A 22,142-nucleotide genomic window follows, 5' to 3' on the forward strand; every position below is an offset into this window, starting at 1 on the left:
AACTTAAAGCTCTCGACCCGCTCCACTACAGCCCCGTTGATCTGAATGGGGGCGTGCTGAAGCCTGGGGAGACTCGGGCATCTAGCTCAGCATCAGTCAGACGACCAATGATTCCCAGTGGCCAAACATCCTCCACCCTGGGAGAACACAGCAGCCCAGTGAGAGAATCATGTAGAGTGCTGTTCCACCATGGGAGACCATCCCTAAGGCTCTATTTACACTCTGCCGGGCCAACAGCTCATCCTGTGCGGCTCCTCCGCCACACAGCACAACACTACACATACCTGCAGTGATACCTGCAGTGAAACCAGCCTAGCGCAACATGGTGGAGAAAAAATGGGGGAGCTTGTCTTGTCAGTTTCTATAGCAATGAGGAGCAGCAAAGTTCTCTTCATCCCACTAGTTCCAGTCATAATCAACCCTCTCGACTGTACGAACACAAAGACTATAACTGCATGATTTGTGACAGTAATGCTGAACAGGGCATCTGTAGACACATAGGGTGCGTCCCAATCGACACGGATCAGCATTTCTAGGTGGTACATCAAAATTGACAATACCAAGGTATCTTAAAACGCTGCCTTCTAAGGTGCATTCGTTCAGGTGATTTTGAAGGCAGTATCCTATGTATCCTTCGCCAGGGAGGCTATGCCATAACACCTTGTGGTGCACCAATAATTCTAAACAATTTTCTCCCGCTTTGGAGAAAACCTCCCAGAAGAATAAGAAATAACTTCGCGAAATGAAAGCATTCTGTAAAAATGTTCAAATTGATTTCATATGATTTTTTAAATTCTAATATTGAGTAACTGTTGTTTATCAGCCTGTTGCCAAGCTAGTTAGCTAACACGTTGTATAGTACACGATAGCTAGATAATGTTAGTAGGGAATCTCATCCTGATTATCGTTGTTAAGAGATTAACATCTTAACTAACTAGGCCTAATCGTAAATTCAGCAATGTGTTAATTGTGAAGACGCGGACAGTTTTTCAATAATGAATTGGTGAACTTACTAGCTATGTAAAGACATGTAGTGAATAGTTTTTTCCCCATTTGTTTTCAGGGGCTAAAGTCGGCACCTGGTCACAATGCGCTTCATTGTATTGACTTGGCAGGAGAAAACAGCTCTGCGCGACTCGTTTTGGAGGTAAGACATTTTTAACAACATCTGGTGGAAAATCATAGGAAAACCAGCCAGCTGTGTTTTGTTCATTCTAGGCTTGTTAGCCAGCCAATTTATTTTTGTATTCTGTGGATAAGACTGTTTAGCAAGCTTGCTAACCAGCTGCATGCAATGTCTATTTACCTAATGTTAACATAGTTCAAATTAGAGGCTGTTATTCTACTCTTAGTGTAAACAACTGAACAAGCCTAAAAATATGCAAAACTGTTAACAAAACTATTGCACATTAATAAAGGTAGTTGTGGCTTCACCAACGTGAACCAGCACTGAAATCTGAGCCGTGAGGTTAAGTTTCTGCCCCCTTGTCTCTGCTTGTTCCAGGTTGAAGGACATTAAGGAGTGTGCAACATCACAACGTTAGAGATAAATAGATTCACCCATGTTATGGTTTATCATGCAGATTTGTCAGGAAATTGTAACTCATAAAACTCATTCTAAAATAGGCATGATTTCTGCCCCAGGGTAATGCACTGTGTGTAAATCTTCAATTTAGTCCACAATTAGTTGAAGGAAGTGTTAGTAAAGGGCCAGAACAAAAACTTGTAACCTCCTGTCCTGTTTCTAAAATAACTATGACGGTCATGACTACATTTGTCCTCATGTACTGAATAAGGTTATGAATGTTGGAGGTTAATCTCCTTTATGTCTCTCACTTTGGAATGACTTATTATGTACAATGGACTGTTTTAAGGACTCATGCATAGATACACGAAAACCAATAAAAATGTTTGACTATTTTCAAAATGACAAGTGTCTCCATAAGATTCTGGTTTCGAGTTTTGGGCATCTGATGCCTGTTGTTCATCCGTCTAATTCCCTGCAAGGAGAGAGAAATGCATCGATATTATTACAGTACAATGGTGTATTAATTTCATTGATTACATATTCCTGTTCGATATGCACTTATATAATTATATTATCTTTAAATCACAAGCCACTATTTGTATCCAATGCATTTAGCTTACATTAAGATGAATTAGCCTTCTTATGCATATCTTTCAATATTAGCTATCAACGAACATAAAACAATGTTATCCTGAACATCAGTGTCATTTAATAATATGCATGGCTGTGATAGTTGAATTCACCTCAACGTTAGCAACTCTAATGCAATATTAGCTTCACAGTAAAACACCACTATTCTTGCTATTAATCATTCTTATGCAGTCAGTAAAATAGCTTATTTAGCAATCTCTTGAAAATCGTATCCTGTATCATACATACAACTTTACCTGTCATGTCCACATTCCACAAAGATGGAGCTGCAGACCAAGCAATATGATAGAGGAGGACCCTAATACTGTAGGCTAAGTATTCTGGTCGGTGTCAACGTAATTCATGAACAGATACTGAGGAGATCAATTCTGTTACTTTTTATCTTGTTATTCGTGTCAGATATTTCCATTTTGGGATAGTTGTTCACTGAATTGCTAGTACTAGTTGCTCACGGTGCTACAGTCGCGACAATGTAAACAAATGTCTGGCACTCGGCGGAATGTGAATGCGTTATCACGTGAATGCGTTATCACGTGAATGCGTTATCACGTGAATGCGTTATCACGTGAATGCGTTATCACGTGAGGTATTCCATTAACATGGGTAATTCAATGGTTGAATATTCTCTTGATTAGCTACCTGCTAGCTGTCTAAGCTCACACCAAACTGCTGATGGTAGTTGATTGCAGACATTCGGCATAGATTTATCCACAATAGCCATTGCATTTATGAGCCAATATTTTCTCCTCTCTCTATAACAACAGGGGCAATTCCTTTGATGCACCAAATCAAATCATAAATCAAATGTTATTTGTCACAGGTGCCGAATACACAGGTGTGGTTAGACCTTACTGTTAAATGCTTACTTACAAGCCCTTAACCACCAATGCAGAATTATTTTTAAGTAAGCAAGAAAATATTTGCTAAAAAAACGAATAAACATCTAATAAACGAACAAAAAATGAATCACAATAACAATAACGAGGCTATAGAAAGGGTGTAGTGGTACAGAGTCAATGTGCGGTGGTACAGGCTAGATGAGGTAAGTTGAGGTAATATGTACATGTAGGTAGGGGTAAAGATAATAAATAATGAGTAGCACCAGCATAAAAAAGGGGGTCAACGCAAATATGTCCAGGTAGCCATTTGACTAACTGTTTAACAGTCTAATGGCTTGTGGATAGAAGCTGTTTTTAGACCTAGACTTGGCGCTCCGGTACCACTTGCCATGCGGTAACAGGGAGAACTGGAGGTTGGAGTCTTTGACCATTTTTAGAGCCTTCCTCTGACACCGCCTGGTATAGATGTCCTGAATGACAGGAAGCTTGGCCCCAGTGATATACTGTGCCGTATGCACTACCCTCTGTAGCACCTTGAGGTCGGATGCCGAGCAGTTGCCATACCAAGCAGTGATGCAACCAGTCAGGATGCTCTCGATGGTGCAGCTGTAGAACTTTTTGAGAATCTGAGGACCCATGCCAAATCCGTTCAGTCTCTTGAGGGGGAATAGGCTCTGTCGAGCCCTCTTCATGACTATCTGTGGTGAGTAATCGCTGTTCAGATGTTCAGAAGCTATTTTCGGTCATAAGACAGTGGTAGAAACATTATGTGCAAAACAAAGTTACAAACAATGTGAAAAAACACAGAATAGCACGATTGGTTAGGAGCACGTAAAATGGCAGCCATCCCCTCCGGTGCCGCCTTACCACCACATCATGAATACAGTGGTGTTACAAGATAATACTTGTCACAGCAGAGGAGGCCATTCCAGTTCCAGTGTTCTACAAAGGTCTCAGTATTGGTGTGTGTTTAGCTGGTCAGATTGGTCAGCAGACAGAGCTGTAAGTTCATTACTGGCATCAGGCTAAGTGTGAAAGAACACAGGATCCCCGTCTCCCCTCATAACGGCCTCTAGTACCACTGGTACCACAGGTACATAATAGGTCCTGACATATTAATGTCAACAGTCACTGTGGATGCCTGAGCCTCAGACAGACAGAGGCATTACACACACAGTATTTGAACAAGTACAGCTTTACTCCAAATGTATATTTGGAGTTTATGTAATGGTGTCAAGCCAAAGTATAAAAGGTTAATTGGTTACTTTCTGAGTAAGAGTGTTCAATGTACATTTCAAAAAATGGTTGTTCTGGAAATTATAGAAATATAAAGCACTTTCTCTCACATACTCCTTACTTCATCTTCCCAATGTTCTCCCAGGGACAACACTTTCTCTCACATACTCCTCACTCCATCTTCTCAATGTTCTCCCAGGGAAAACACTTTCTCTCACATACTCCTCACTCCATCTTCTCAATGTTCTCCCAGGGAAAACACTTTCTCTCACATACTCCTCACTTCATCTTCTCAATGTTCTCCCAGGGAAAACACTTTCTCTCACATACTCCTCACTTCATCTTCTCAATGTTCTCCCAGGGAAAACACTTTCTCTCACATACTCCTCACTCCATCTTCTCAATGTTCTCCCAGGGAAAACACTTTCTCTCACATACTCCTCACTTCATCTTCTCAATGTTCTCCCAGGGAAAAAACTTTCTCTCACATACTCCTCACTTCATCTTCTCAATGTTCTCCCAGGGAAAACACTTTCTCTCACATACTCCTCACTTCACCTTCTCAATGTTCTCCCAGGGAAAGCAGGTGAAGGAGAAGGAGGAGCTTCATAGTGATGCAACGGTGGTGTTTCGAGGACATAGACCTCTGCCTCTGTAGTCGGTACACACAACGAGAGAATGTCTCAGAGGAAGAGGGATAGTCGGAAAGAAAGAAAGAGAAAAGCAAGAGAGGTGGGGAGAGCAAAGAGTGAGTTAGAGAGAGAGAGATTCAAGCTTGGTCCCAGAGGTATATGTAGCCATTGGTTCTTCAGAGAATGGGGCCAGTTAGTGTTAAACTGATACTCAATTAGCCAGAGCACCCTGTGAGCCCTTGGAGCCCATTCCTCTCATAGGAGTCTTTCTGTGGGATATGGTTTAATTACCCAGGCACTGAAGCCACGCCGTCACGTTGCCATGGGCCTCTAAGACAGCTCTGGGTTGGCTGGAGATATAGCCTCAACCTCGCATGTTTAGGGCTGGGTGTGAGGTCAGCCTGGTGAGGGGCTTATTCTACTTACCACATTCATTAAGTCACTCGGAGTCCACACAAAGCAGTCTGTAAATGGCAGCGTATGCTAATCCCTCCTATACTCCTGTGCTGTATGCCAGCCTAGCAGCATATAGTCAAGGTGAATAGTACATCCTCTGCTGTTAGGGTCAATATGGAATAAGAGGTAGCCAGCAGTGAATAAAATAATGGTATTTTCGTTTTGCTTCATGATGACAAAACTCTACCACTGCTCTCTACCAGGGCCTAATATCACCGGCATCTGCATGTGTCAGATCTCTGCATGAGCTATCCAATTATATGCTTTATATACATAGATACTCATTCAAATATTAATTCAAATCTCCAACTTGTGATGCAGGTTGAAACTATTATTTCAAAAGAGAGTCCATTAGGGTCCAAAACAGTGCCCATGGCATGCCTCGAGCTATAGAGCTACAGACACCACCAGTCCTATATGAAAGTCTAGGGGAAAAACAAGGTAAGGATAAGCCGGGCAGCCTGGAGGATCGCTCAGCCCCATAGCCTTCGCCCCCAGCCAGAGCTTGACAATGTTGGGAGTCCCCTCCTGCATATCAAGAGAAGGCAAGCCCGCAGAGGTAAGGAGGGGGCTCTGCCAGGTCAGGGGAAGCTGTCTAATTACAGCAAAGGAAGCAGAGCTGCTCGTTAATCAAATAAGGGCTAACGAGCCAAGGCACCATAGGAGAGTTTGCCTCTCCTTTGCGGAATGAAAGTTGTCTTTCTCCTCTCTTTCCATCTCCTCTCACTTGGATGTTCAAACATTTAAACAGGCTAATGAGCCAATTTAGCGGCAAACTTTAAAATGGTCTTTCTTTTTCTTTGTTTCCTCATCCTCTTTTTTTCTGTTCTCTTTCAGTTCTGTCACGTCTCTCCTCATCTTTCATGTTCTCCCATTCTCTAACCCTGCACCATTCTCCACACCACCTCTAGTACAAATAAGACTGGATACAGTTTCTCAATATAATTGGCAACCTAATCCACTCCAGCTAGTGAGCCTAAACTCCTGCATTGCTCAAAGGATATGTCTTGAAAATGGAGGCCATTCATAAAACTGTACCTCTTATTTGACTAGCTTCCACTGAGATTGATTGTATGTCTCATACTTTGTCTTTCAACAAAACATATAACGTAAATAGCATGGTTGTGACTTACTATAGATTTAGTACCAGTTCATTTCTCATAAAAAGCAAGGCTTTGCACGTGCTGTTCATGAAGATAAGCATTATGGACCTTATTAATTATAATGAGTGACTGAGTATGGCAATAGACCCTACATAATGTTCCTTTTAGTCTACACTTCAGGCAAATGTGAACCTATTTAGTAGTTGCTGGTTACACAAATAGCAGGTGCATGTGGCACCTGCGTGGGTATCAATTAAAATGACGTATGAACCTGGCACAGTCTAATTACGAACTGGCCATGTATTTAATAACATGCATCAAACCACAGAGGATATAATCCTGTTCACCTGACCTGTAGTTTCTGATGCTAAAATGCCAATCCCACTATATGCCGATGGATGTCACGTGTGTTTGTTTTCACAGCTGTGTACATACCGCCACAAGCAAACATCAAGGCGGCACTCAGCGAACTGTACAAGAACATTAGCCAGCAAGAATCCTTTCACCTTAAAGTAGTCTTTAGTGTCGCGGGAGATTTTACCAAAGCAAATTTAAATCAAATTAATCAAATATGCTGCAATAGCTGTCAACCATCTCTCTTGTATTGCTCCTCCTCCTTACAGAGAACAGGCATCATGGATCTCAGGGCAATTCGTAATATTCTTTTTACTATATGGTACTTTACTTTCGGTTACATTATGGATCAAATAGCTTTTGTAAAATATCATACAAATTAGAGGACATAGTGTAGCCTATGCAGGTCGTACAATAGCAAACAAATCATTAAGATGTTAAGATGGCACCGAAGAGGGACGGCTGACGGCTGGCTATACTCAGCCTTGTCTCAGGATGGTAAGTTGGTGGTTGAAGATATCCCTCTAGTGGTGTGGGGGCTGTGCTTTGGCAAAGTGGGTGGGGTTATATCCTTCCTGTTTGGCCCTGTCCGGGGGTGTCATCGGATGGGGCCACAGTGTCTCCTGACCCCTCCTGTCTCAGCCTCCAGTATTTATGCTGCAGTAGTTTATGTGCCGGGGGGCTAGGGTCAGTTTGTTATATCTGGAGTACTTCTCCTGTCCTATTCGGTGTCCTGTGTGAATTTAAGTGTGCGTTCTCTAATTCTCTCCTTCTCTCTTTCTTTCTCTCTCTCGGAGGACCTGAGCCCTAGGACCATGCCTCAGGATTACCTGACATGATGACTCCTTGCTGTCCCCAGTCCACCTGGCCGTGCTGCTGCTCCAGTTTCTGCCTTATTATTATTGGACCATGCTGGTCATTTATGAACATTTGAACATCTTGGCCATGTTCTGTTATAATCTCCACCCGGCACAGCCAGAAGAGGACTGGCCACCCCACATAGCCTGGTTCCTCTCTAGGTTTCTTCCTAGGTTTTGGCCTTTCTAGGGAGTTTTTCCTAGCCACCGTGCTTCTACACCTGCATTGCTTGCTGTTTGGGGATTTAGGCTGGGTTTCTGTACAGCACTTTGAGAAATCAGCTGATGTACGAAGGGCTATGTAAATACATTTGATTTGATTTGATTCTGACGTTTTACAGGCCCGCAACCAATTGTGATATTTAGTTCGGTTTTTTTCAAACTTATTTTTAAACTTTTTTGTTGCTGCTACCATCTCTTATGACCGAAAATAACTTTTGGACATCAGAACTGGGATTACCCACCATGAACTGGAAAAAGCTTTTTCCTTTAACGAGTCTGATGAGAAAGATATATTGCGCTCCCGGGAACAGGCCCATATCCCCATCATTTGCTTGAAGAAAAGATGGAGGAAAAGAGGACACAGACAGGACTGCCTTTTGAGAATCTGTAGCCAAGCGAGTAAATTCTACTTGCTAACATGCAATCATTGGAAAACAAAATTGATGATCTACGATTACAACGGGACATTAAAACCTGTAATATCTTATGTTTAACCGAGTCATGGCTGAATGATGACACAGATAATATAGAGCCGGAGGGACTTTCAATGCACTGGCAGAACAGTGAAGCTACGTCTAAGAAGAGGGGTGGAGATGTGTGTCTTTTTGTCAATAACAGCTCGTGCGTGATGTCTAATATTGAGGTAGAGTACCTTATGATAAGCTGTAGACCACGCTATCTACCAAGAGATTTCTCATCTATATTATTTGTAGCCATCTATTTACCACCATAGACCGATCCTGTCACTAAGACCGCACTCAACCAACTATAAGACCATAAGCAAACAAGAAAATGCTCATCCAGAAGTGGCACTCCTAGTGGCTGGGGACACTTAAATCAGGCAAACTTAAATCAGTTTAACCACATTTTTACCAGCATGTTAAATGTGCAACAAGAGGGGAAAAAACTCAACACCACCTTTACTCCACACACAGAGACACATACATGTCACGCCTTGGTCTTAGTATTTTGTGTTTTCTTTAATTATTTGTTCAGGCCAGGGTGTGACATGGGTTATTGTGTTGTCGTATTGTTTTTTTTGTAGGCATTGGGATTGTGGTTGATTAGGGGTGTGTCGAGTGTAGGCTTGGCTGCCTGAGGCGGTTCTCAATCAGCAGTCAGGTGCTTCTCGTTGCCTCTGATTGGGAACCGTATTTAGGTAGCCTGAGTTCGCTTTGTATTTCGTGGGTGATTGTTCCTGTCTCTGTGTAGTGTTCACCAGATAGGCTGTAATTAGGTTTCACGTCCCGTTTGTTGTTTTTGTATTTATTCGTTATTTCATGTATCGTCACCATTCATTCATTAAAGACATGAGTAACCACCACGCTGCATTTCGGTCCGACTCTCTTTCGACAAACGAAGAACGCCGTTACAGAATCACCCACCACACACGGACCGAGCGGCGTGGTTACAGGCAGTGACCGCAGGAAAAGCGAAAGGAGGACGTTATGGACAGCAATGGCATGGAGTATACGACGTGGGAAGAAATCGACAGGTGGGTGGCCGACCCAGAGAGAGTGCAGGAGCCCGCATGGGATTCGCTGGAGCAGTGCGAAGAAGGCTATAGGCGAATGGAGTTGGAGAAACAGACACGGCGGCGCAGAGCGAAACCCGAGAGTCACCCCAAAAAATGTATTGAGGGGGGCTCAGAGGGAGAGTGGCTGAGTCAGGAGATGGACCTGAGCCAACTCTCCTTGTTTATCGTGAGGAGCCAAGGAGGAGACCAGAACCAGAGCCGGTGTTAGAGGTGAGCGAAGCAGAGACTGTGAAGGAGTTAATGGGGAAAGTGGAGTGGAGAGTAATGAGGGAGTTGCTAGCTTGGTGCTATAGATATCATATTCGTCCGACGGATCGTGTCGGGGATTTGATGGCACCTGAGTTAGCGCTCCATACTCGTCCTGAGGTGCGTGTTAGTCGGCTGGTGAAGTTGGTGCCAGCCTCACGCACCAGGCCTCCTGTGCACATCCCTAGCCTTGCACATCCTGTGCCACCTCCACACACCAGTCCTCCGGTAGCAGCTCCCCGCACCAGGCTTCCTGTGCGTGTCCTCGCTCCAGTATCACCAGTGCCCGCACCACGCATCAGGCCTACAGTGCGCCTCGCCTCTCCTGCGCTGTCGGAGTCTCCCGCCTGTTCAGCACAGCCAGAGCCTTCCTTCCCTCCTGCGCTGTCGGAGTCTCCCGCCTGTTTAGCGCAGCCAGAGCCTTTCTCCTCTCCTGCGCTACCGGAGTCTCCTGTCTGTTCAGCGCAGCCAGCGTTTTCCTCCTCTCCTGCGCTGTCGAAGTCTCCCGCCTGTTCAGCACAGCCAGAGCCTTCCTTCCCTCCTGCGCTGTCGGAGTCTCCGGCCTGTTCAGCGCAGCCAGCGTTTTCCTCCTCTCCTGCGCTGTCGGAGTCTCCCGCCTGTTCAGCGCAGCCAGCGTTTTCCTCATCTCCTGCGCTGCCGGAGCCTCCTGCCTGTTTGAAGCAGCCTGAGCTGCCAGTCTGCAAGGAGCTGTCAGTCTGCAAGGAGCTGTCAGTCTGCAAGGAGCTGTCAGCCTGCATGGAGCAGTCAGAGCTGTCAGTCTGCAAGGAGCTGCCAGTCTGCAGGGAGCTGTCAGTCTGCAAGGAGCTGTCAGTCTGCAAGGAGCTGCCAGTCTGCAGGGTGCTGTCAGCCTGCATGGAGCAGTCAGAGCTGTCAGTCTGCATGAAGCAGCCAGAGATGCCAGTCTGCAAGGAGCTGTCAGCCTGCATGGAGCAGTCAGAGCTGTCAGTCTGCATAGAGCAGCTAGATCCGCCAGTCAGCCATGATCTTCTAGATCTGCCAGTCAACCAGATTCTTCCAGATCAGCCTGTCAACCAGAATCTTCCAGATCTGCTAGTCAACCAGAATCTTCCAGATCTGCTAGTCAACCTGAATCTTCCAGATCCGCCAGCCAGCCAGGATCTACCGGAGCCTACTACCTACCTGAGCTTCATCTCAGTGCTGGGCTTCCTCTCAGTACTGGGCTTCCTCTCAGTACTGGGCTTCCCCTCTGTTCCGGGCTGCCCCTCAGTTTCGGGCTGCTCCTCAGTCCCGAGCTGCCCCTCAGTCCCGAGCTGCCCCTCAGTCCCGAGCTGTCCCTCAGTCCCGAGATGCCCCTCAGTCCCGAGCTGCCCCTCAGTCCCGAGCTGTCCCTCAGTCCCGAGATGCCCCTCAGTCACGAGCTGCTCCTCAGTTCTGTGGGGTTCTGGGTGAGGACTATTAGGCCATGGTCGGTGGCGAGGGTGGATTATCCCAGGACGCGAAGGGGAGGAACTAGGACATTAATGAAGTGGGGTCCACGTCCCGAGCCGGAGCCGCCACCATGGACAGACGCCCACCCGGACCCTCCCTATGGTTTTGAGGTGCGTCCGGGAGTCCGCACCTTGGGGGGGGGGTTCTGTCACGCCTTGGTCTTAGTATTTTGTGTTTTCTTTAATTATTTGTTCAGGCCAGGGTGTGACATGGGTTATTGTGTTGTCGTATTGTTTTTTTTTGTAGGCATTGGGATTGTGGTTGATTAGGGGTGTGTCGAGTGTAGGCTTGGCTGTCTGAGGCGGTTCTCAATCAGCAGTCAGGTGCTTCTCGTTGCCTCTGATTGGGAACCGTATTTAGGTAGCCTGAGTTCGCTTTGTATTTCGTGGGTGATTGTTCCTGTCTCTGTGTAGTGTTCACCAGATAGGCTGTAATTAGGTTTCACGTCCCGTTTGTTGTTTTTGTATTTATTCGTTATTTCATGTATCGTCACCATTCATTCATTAAAGACATGAGTAACCACCACGCTGCATTTCGGTCCGACTCTCTTTCGACAAACGAAGAACGCCGTTACAATACACAGCTCTCCTCCACTCTCCATTTGGCAAATCTGACCATAATTCTATCCTCCTGATTCCTGTTTAAAAGCAAAAACTAAAGCAGGAAGTACCAGTTTCTCGCTCAATACGGAAGTGGTCAGATGACGCGGATGCTAAGCTACAGGACTGCTTTGCTAGCACAGACTGGAATATGTTCCGGGATTCATCCAATGGCATTGATGTGTATACCACTCCAACCATCGGTTTCATCAGTAAGTGCATTGAGGACATCGTCCTCGCAGTGACTGTACGTACATATCCCAACCAGAAGCCATGGATTACAGGCAACATCCGCATCGAGCTAAAGGCTAGAGCGGGAAACTAATCTGTACACCTATAAGAAATCCCAATATGCCCTCAGATGAACAATCAAACAAGCAATGTGTCAATACAAGATCAAGATTGAATCGTACTACACCAGCTCTGATGCTTGTCGGATGATGCAGGGCTTGAAAACGATTACAGACTACCAAGGGAAACCCAGACGCGAGCTGCCCTGTGACGCAACCCTACCAGACGAGCTAAATGCTTTTTATGCTCATAACGAGGCAAGCAACAATGAAGCATGTATGGGAGCACCAGCTGTTCTGGATGACTGTGTGATAACACTCTCGGTAGCCGATGTGAGCAAGACCTTTATACAGGTCAACATTCACAAAGCCGCGGGGCCAAATGGATTACCAGGACATGTACTCAAAGCATGTGCAGACCAATTGGCAAGTGTCTTCACTGACATGTTCAACCTCTCCCTGACTGAGTCTGTAATAACTGCATGTTTCAAGCAGACCACCATAGTCCCTGGTCCAAGGAAGCGAAGGTAACCTGCCTAAATGATTACCGCCCCGTAGCACTCACGTCATTAGCCATGAAGTGCTTTGAAAGGCTGGGTATGGCTCACATCAAAGCATCCCCTCGGCAACCCTAGACCCACTCCAATTTGCATACCGCCCCAACAGATCCACAGATGACGCAATTTCAATCGCACTCCACACGGCCCTTTCCCACATGGACAAAAGGAACACCTACTGTATTTGAGGATGCTGTTCATTTACTACAGCTCAGCATTCAACAACATAGTGCCCACGAAGCTCATCACTAAGCTAAGGACCCTGGGACTAAACACCTTCCTCTGCAACTAGATCCTGGACTTCCTGACGGGCTGCCCCCAGGTGGTAAGGGTAGGTAACAACACATCTGCCACGCTGATCCTCAACACTGGGGCCCCTCAGGGGTGTGTACTTAGTCCCCTCCTGTACTCCCTGTTCACCCACAACTGTGTGGCCAAACACGACTCCAACACCATCATTAAGTTTGCAGACAACACAACAGTATTAGGCCTGATCACCAACAACGTTGAGACAGCCTATAGGGAGGAGGTCCGGTACCCCCGCACACTGACTCGGTATAGGTACCCCCTGTATATAGCCTTGTTATTGTTATGTTATTGTGTTACTTGTCATTATTTTTTACTTTAGTTTATTTGGTAAATATTTTCTTAACTCTTCTTGAACTGCACTGTTGGTTAAGGGCTTGTAAAGTAAGCAATTCACAGTAAGGTCTACACTTGTATTCGGGGGATATGACAAATAAAGTTTGATTTGATTTGAATTGGATGACGTATCTTATCAATCGTCTTGGTGGACGTATAGTATTATGCCTTTCTCTTGAGACCAGATTGCTTGTTGCATCATAACAACAAAAGAGAATTACATTAGTGGTTAGGTGAAGTTAACAACGAAGGTTAGGTTACTTTACGTGAAAGGTTAGGAGAACTAAAATGACAAAGGTTAGGAGAATTGACTTATGTATGTTGAATTGGGTTAAGTTTAGAAAAAGGATTAGGGGAAAGAATAGCTAAAGTGCTACAGTTATCCACGACGCAACTCGAACACACAACCTTTGTATTACTCCTACCCATACTCCCAGACCAACCTTCGTTTCTATCTAAAGTAACTACACCATTAGAAGGAATCATACGTCTTGGAGCTGCATATACAAACGCAAAGTATGTTTCGTATGGCTCTGAGGCCAGGCTGGAACAGAGCAAACTAGACTAATAAGCAGCAGCTCAACTCTCCTCTCAGAAAAACTCTCTGACTCCTCTCCTCTGTGTCACACTGTCTCCCTGGACGAAGGCGAGCGTTCTCCAATCAATCTCGTTACCGTGGAATAGCGCATCGAAACCTTTCCGCTCCACAGAAAATGCCTTCCATCAAGACTAATTGGAGCTCCAGTGAGAAGCGTAACCAGCTGAAGGGCGAGCTTCAGCGTGTTTTTTCTTCTTATAGAGATGTAAATCCATTATTGGTGCTTTATTTGACAGCCGTGGAATGGAGGAGTCATTCATTAGTGGGGAAAATGAGTTTTCACAGACAAACAAAAGGACATAATGTGATACTGTGGTATGCACTGTGGGATCACACAGGCTCACGTCAAGACACTTTGACATTCTGAGCAGTAAGTATTACTTTCTACAGTCAAAAAGCCCCCCCCCCGCACATCCATGACCATTGAATTGCTTCAGCAGAGTATGGTTGTCCACTGATGCAAAGAGCTAGGCTTGGTTAGCAGTCTCTTGAGACCCACTCAGCTGGCTAACCTCAAGGCAGTTAAAGGGTTCTATCACTGGGCCGCACCCTGTAGGTTATTCTGATGAATGTTGGAATGCGCCACTGTTTTATAGTCCCCTCACAATCCTATAAGGTCAGTGAGTGGACTCACAAGGTAGACCGAGATTAAGACAGAATCATATAACATCCATCCGTTATTCATCACAAAGAATTGAATGAGCTGCTCTTCAGCTGTAATAGAAACCAGTCTTATGACTAAAGAGGGAAGCAAAGAAGCATTTTACCTGATAAAATAGTTGAAGAAAGGAGCTTGGGGGATAGGTTCTGGGAATTCTATTAACCCCTGATACTGCACTCTTCTTTCTCTCCTCCATTCCTCCACTACCTCTCTCTCTATCCCTATCTCTCATCCCTGTGCTCCATGGTGGAACTGTCAGGCAGACTAATGGCCAGCCCTGAGCCCCATCTTGAACCCAGTAGGATTTATTTACCCTCCACGGGTTCATCCATTCACCAATTAATCAATATACTAATATCAGGATGAAGAAACAAATACTTTGGCTAACGATGGTGAGTTAATGAAATGCTATAGAAACATCTGTCTGAAACAGCCTTCCAGAATCTTTCAGGGAACAATGTGGATGTGTTTCATCTCCTAATCCTGTCTCTGTAGTCTGGTTACTAGATAGCTTAGTTAGTGGTTTCCTACTATAAATGTGATCTCATTTGACGGGGGCGGTTGAAGACAGATGGCTAACATTTTGCTGTTGTTCCCAAATGAGTCATTTTCTGCATCTTTATTTCTACAGCATATTTATATCATGATACAAAAATTCCCTTTACCCACATCCATGCCCACAGCCACACCAACCTACCACAGGTACACACACACTTACACACAAGCAAGCACACATGCACATACATACAGTACATACCTGCACAAACAAACATACACAGGTTGGTTGATCGCTTGTATCAGATATGGTTATTTATATGGTAATGCCGGGTGACCCCTCTCCTCCCTCTTACTGTCACCTTCCTCTCCTTTCCACGCTCTGCCCAGGTAGACTAACACTTGAGCATCTACAGGGGGATCCAGAAAATGCTATTTAAATGGATTGGCCATTATATGGGAGAAGCATGGGGTTATCTGTGAGAATGCAATCCGACCCTATCGACCGTTAACGTTCCTCCGTTCTCCCGTCTCCAGGAATTCATTTCCTCTCATCTCAAAGCAAGTCACTCCACCAGGAAAATTATACTCCACAACCATTTACATGGAAATCACTTTCCCTAACTGAGATGTGTGTGCAGCCCCTCTTCTATGTGAGAATCTGACACAAGAGAAAACTAACAGATGATGTAAACACCTGCTGGAAAAAGAAAGAAAGAAATTGCTAAAAAATGAAGGAAAATAACCACTGTTGTGTCATCAGCAAACTTAATTATGGTGTTGGAGTCGTTCCTGGCCTTGCGGTCATGAGTGAACAGGGAGTACAGGAGGGGGCTGAGCACGCACCCCTGAGGGGACCCTGTTTTGAGGATCAGCGTGGCAGATGTGTTGTTACCTTGCCTTACAACCTGGGAGCGGCCCGTCAGGAAGTCCAGGATCCAGTTGCAGAGGGAGGTGTTTAGTCTCACGGTCCTTAGCTTGGTGATGAGCTTTGGGGGCACTATGTTGTTGAACACTGAGCTGTAGAAAATGAACAGCATTCTCACATAGGTGTTCCTTTTGTCCATGTGTGAAAGGGCAGTGTGGAGTGGAATAGAGATTGCATCATCTGTGGATCTGTTGCTGTGGTATGCAAATTGGAGTGGGTCTAGGGTTTCTGGGATAATGGTGTTGATGTGAGCCATGACCAGACTTTCAAAGCATTTCATGGCTACAGACTTGAGTGCTACGGGTTGGTAGTCATTTAGGCAGATTACCTTAGTGTTCTTGGGCACAGGGACTATGGTGGTCTGCTTGAAACAGACTCAGATAGGGAGAGGTTGAAGATGTCAGTGAAGACACTTGCCACTTGGTCAGCGCATGCTCGGAGTACACGTCCTGGTAATCCGTCTGGCCCTGCGGCCTTGTGAATGTAGACCTGTTTAAAGGTCTTACTCACATCAGCTGCAGTGAGCGTGATCACACAGTCGTCCGGAACAGCTTATGCTCTCATGCATGTTTCAGTGTTACTTTCCTTGAAGCGAGCGTAGAAGTTATTTAGCTCATCTGGTAGGCTCGTGTCACTGGGCAGCCCTCGGCTGTGCTTCTCTTTGTAGTCTGTAATAGTTTGCAAGCCCTTCCACATCCAACGAGCATCGGAGCCAGTGTAGTACGATTCGATCATAGTCCTGTATTGACGCTTTGCCTGTTTTATGGTTCGTTGGAGGGCATAGCGGGATTTCTTATAAGCTTCCGGGTTAGAGTCCCGCTCCATGAAAGCGGCAGCTCTACCCTTTAGCTCAGTATGAATGTTGCCTGTAATCCAGGGCCTCTGGTTGGGGTATACGTACGGTCACTGTGGGGACGACGTCCTCGATGCACTTATTGATAAGGCCAGTGACTGATGTGCTGTACTCCTCAATGCCATCGGAGGAATCACTAAACATTTTCCAGTCTGTGCTAGCAAAGCTGTCCTGTAGTTTAGCACCTGCTTCATCTGACCACTTTTTTATAGACCGAGTCTCTGGTGCTTCCTGCTTTAATTTTTTGCTTGTAAGCAGGAATAAGGAGGATAGAATTATGGTCAGATTTGCCAAATGGAGGGCAAGGGAGAGCTTTGTACGAGTCTCTGTGTGTGGAGTAAAGGTAGTCTAGAATTTATTTCCCTCTGGTTGCACATTTAATATGCTGATAGAAATGAGATAAAACTGATTTAAGTTTCCCTGCATTAAAGTCCCCGGCCACTAGTAGCGCGCCTCTGGATGAGTGTTTTCCTGTTTGCTTATGGTGATATAGAGCTCATTGAGCACAGTTTTAGTGACAGCATCGGTCTGTGGTGGTATGTAGACAGCTACGACAAATACAGATGAAAAATCTCTAGGTAGATAGTGTGGTCAACAGCTTATCATGAGATACTCTACCTCAGGCGAGCAAAACCTCGAGACTTCCTTAGATATCGTGCACCAGCTGTTGTTCACATATATGCATAGGCCCCGGCCCCCTGTCTTACCAGAGGCTGTTGTTCTGTCCTCCCAATGGAGTGTATAACCCACCAACTGTATGTTCTTAATATCATCATTCAGCCACGACTCGGTGAAACATAAGATATTACAGTTTTTAATGTCTTGTTGGTAGGATACGTGCTTTCAGCTTGTCCCATTAATTTTCCAGTGATTGAACATTAGCTAGCAGGATGGAAGGCAAGGGCAGATTAGCCATCCTCACAAGGTACCCTGATCTTTTTCCACTAAATCTTAGTTTCCTTCTCCAGCGAATCACAGGGATCTGGGCCTGGTCGAGTGTCTGTAGTAGTATATTCCTCTCGTCTGACTTATTGAAGAAGAACTCTTCGTCCAGTGGCAGTTCTGATGTCCAGAAGCTATTTTCAGTCATAAGAGATGGTAGCAGCAACATTATGTTGCGAACAACGAAATAGCATGGTTGGTTGAGTGCCGATAAGACGGCAGCCCTCCCCTCCGGCGCCATCGTAATACTGTTCAGAGGAGACTGCATGAATCAGGCCTTCATGGTCAAATTGCTGATAAGAAACCACTACTAAAGGACACCAATAATAAGAAGAGACTTGCTTGGACCAAGAAACATGAGCAATGTCTTTTGGTCTGATGAGTACAGATTAGCGATTTTTGGTTCCAACCGCCATGTCTTTGTGAGATGCAGAGTAGGTGAATAGATTATCTCCACATGCGTGTTTCCCAACATGAAGCATGGAGGAGGAGGTGTGATGGTGTGGAGGTGCTTTTCTGGTGACACTGTCAGTGATTTATTTAGAATTCAAGGCACACTTAACAAGTTTGCGCTTAGTGGGACTATAATTAGTTTTTTAACAGGACAATGACCCAAAACACACTGTGTAAGGGCTATTTGACCAAGGAGAGTGATGGAGTGCTGCATCAGATGACCTGGCCTCCACAATCACCTGACCTCAACCCAATTGAGATGGTTTGGGATGAGTTGGACTGCAGAGTGAAGGAAAAGCAGCCAAAAAGTGCTCTGCATATGTGGGAACTCCTTCAAGACTGTTGAAAAATAATTCCTCATGAAGCTGGTTGAGAGAATGCCAAGAATGTGCAAAGCTGTCATCAAGGAAAAGGGTCGCTTCCGTGAAGATTTGTTGAACACTTTTATGGTTACTACATGATTCCATATGTGTTGTTACATAGTTTTGATGTCTTTCACTATTATTCTACAATGTAGAAAATAGTAAAAATAAAGAAGAGTAGATGTGAATGAGTAGATGTGTTCAAACTTTTGACTGGTACTGTATGCTTGGTCTCTAACGATGCAGCTCTGAGCTAAGGTTAACGCAATAATTTAATTCTAGGACATTGATCACAAGATATTAGCTCTTTGTCTCTGAGCCTGTTTATACTGTAATTGCATAAAGGTTATCTTAGACACATGTAACACTTTCTGAGTGGTGATGCAAGGCTTGCTACCTTCGCAAGACCCATCGGATACGCCTATGAGCCTACACGTTCACATAATAATGGAGTCAGATTGATAAATGTAGCTTATTATTATATTTAACATCATTTCTACACAATTACATAATGGTGATCCATTCTACCTGTTTTGCCGCGTGGGAATTCCTTTTTATGATTTTCCTTGAATGTTCCATTCTCCAACCATTAACTAACATTTCTTTCTGAAACAAACTTTTTTAAGTTGGCGACTGTAATCGATGTATTGGAAGCCGCGCACGGTCACTAAGGTCCTTTTTTGTCTTTGGCACAAGTCTACTGTCAATTGTTGTATTTGAACTATTATTTCTGCTCTGGGGTGAGTGAACTATTTGAATTTGCTTGTGGAAAGTTTATAAACTGTGGCCTGCTCACCCTAGATACTGTCAATAGGCCATTGCTAGCTTTGGAAAAGTAAAGATCAGAAGTGTAACTTTTTCCTATTTGAATTTGTGAAATGGACAGCGAGCTAAATGATAATGTTGTCACCTTCTGACCTTAGTTCCTTTGTTTTGTCTTTGTTTTAGTATGGTCAGGGCGTGAGTTGGGTGGGTTGTCTATGTTAGTTTTTCTATGATTTTCTATTTCTGTGTTTGGCCTGATATGGTTCTCAATCAGAGGCAGCTGTCTATCGTTGTTCCTGATTGAGAACCATATTTAGGTAGCCTGTTTTCAATTGTGTTTTGCGGGTGGTTATTTTCAGTCTTTGTGTGTCTGCACCAGATAGAACTGTTTCGGTTTTCACGCTGTTGTTTTGTATTTTGAAGTGTTCAGTTTCATTTAAAAAAGATGAACACTTACCACGCTTTGGTCCTCTCCTTCCACCGACGACAACCGTTACAAATGTTAAGCCAATAGGTTAGGGCGCACAGCTGCGTTTTTGGAGACATGGGCAGCCCTTAGTCTCTCACTGAGCATAAAACATGTTGGTAACATGCAAAAACTCTAGTGACAATGATATGATCCTCAGCTGGTTTTACAACAAAGGAATAAATTGTAATGATAAAGATGTCACAAACCTGTTTTGGCTATTGGATATATGCAGAGACCAAGACAGTGGCTCTCTCAATCAGTATGGCCTTAGTTTCGATGCTTTTGATGCTCTATTGCAGGGGTACTCAACTACTATCTGTGAAGGTTCAGTGACACAAATGTCCTAGGTAGCAAAGGTCTGGATGGATATTTGTCTTTTATCGGTGTAATGTAATACCTGTCAAAAATGCAACTGTCCATCTTATCCTCATCTTCCAAAAACTCAGACAACTGTTTGTCACTCATTTGCCCTGATAAGAAAGCTTTGATTTCCTCCCGAATGGCCCAAAAGCATTTCAAACCTCTGCCTTTGCTGAGCCATCTGACATTGTTGTGCAGTAGGGGAGAGAGCTGGCATTGGCCTCTGTCAGGAAGCCTCGTAACAGGCGTTGTTGTAGGGATGATGTTGCTCTCAAAAAATGTATCAATTTCATCATCGTTGTCATGACCTCAGAATATTATTTTCCCAGACTGGCACGCAGGACAGATTTGATGGATGATGCAGTGGTATAAGTGGTCAAGTCAGAGTGGTCTTCTTTGCAACCAGTCCCCTCCCTCTACCTATCATGGCTGGAGCTCCATCTGTGCTGGTGGAGATCTCTGACATCAGATCTATCCCCCTTTTTGTCAGCATCCCTTTGATGGTCTCATGGATAATCTCTCCCCTTGTGTGTGCTTTGTTAAACCCAACTGCTCCTCACATAATTCCTGACAAACACCAGAAGCTGGGCAAGATCAGTTGATGTTGATTCATCCACAGCTAATGAAATGCATGTTGCATTCTGAATGGCATCATCAAGTTGTGAAGTCAACTAATATTCAGCTATTACTGTATTTTAGTTATCCTCATTGCTGTGGAATCTGACAGTGGGAATAGGCCTGGTTGTGGTTTGTGCTGATCGGACAAGAGTAAAAGGTCCTGCGACCAAAGCTGCTCAAACCAATTTTTTTACTTGCAAATCTCTTTCTACAAACGTACAAAACTTTATGCAAGTTTATGTATCTCTTGGTAACATGACAACAGTGAGAGAACTCCGAGAGTGCACAGCTACAAAATCTGCAAGTGCATTTGTTATTCACAGCAGAGTCTTCATAGTCGTAAATTGACTTAAATTAAGTAATTTATGCTTGCAAGTCTTATTAAGTGTATTCAAATGTCAAGTTTGCGACCGTTTTTATACATCATGATACACATCATGATATAAACTTGCGAAATTAAATGACACATTTGTGAATCGTACTTTCAATCACAAATCTCAATGTGCGACCTCAATTCTAAATACAAACTCGGGTTTGTCATCATTATTATCCCATATGTTTATGCTGAACCGTACGACTGTAACAGGTACATACATAAACTGTTGCAAGGTAAATCATCTTTATTGCGACCGGACTACACACTGGGTGACGGGTTTTAAAAAGCAGTATGTGGCTCCTGTTCAAATCTTCTAATCAAATGTAAAAGAAGTGCCAATGACTTGGAAAGAGTTGGCTGTTTAGTGAAAGAAAAAGCTCATTCTAGAGTTAGAAGGAAAAGATGTGCCGTGGCTGTCTCGACCCCCAGAAGCACCAAGAGTGTCTGTTCAGGAAAACCCAGCGAGTCCGGCAAGATGAGGCCTATTCAATGACTCAGCCACAGCGACAGATGACCAGATATATGCTACATTCATGTGCTAGTCGGAACTAGGAAACTGAGAAATGTTAGACTTGCTAACTGGTTGTAGTTAATCATGTGCCTCGTTAAACAAATTAGCATGTCGGAAATGTCAGAGTTTCCTAATTCCAACTAGTATGTGAACCTGAATAGGCCTCGTCTCGCCAGACTCTCGGCATTAGGAATTCAGCTGCTACAAGCAGCTGCTCTCATGCATCATCGGCTTTAAGTGACAAGAACAAAAGTAATCACTGCATAGTTAAAGCTATGTTTGTTGTCCGTAGCGTATGCCTGCCCATTACATAACCCCACCGCCAACGTGGGGCATTCTGTTCACAATGTAGATATCAGCAAAAAACGCCATATACGCTGTCTGCCATCTGCCTGGTACAGTTGAAACTGGGATTCATCCATGAAGAGCACACTTCTCCAGTGTGCCAGAGGCCATCGAAGTTGAGCATTTTCCCCACTGAAGTTGGTTATGACACATAACTGCAGTCAAGACCCTGGTGAGGACGAACATG

This window comes from Oncorhynchus kisutch, linkage group LG28 (assembly GCF_002021735.2).
Source record: "Oncorhynchus kisutch isolate 150728-3 linkage group LG28, Okis_V2, whole genome shotgun sequence".
Lineage (NCBI taxonomy): Eukaryota > Metazoa > Chordata > Actinopteri > Salmoniformes > Salmonidae > Oncorhynchus > Oncorhynchus kisutch.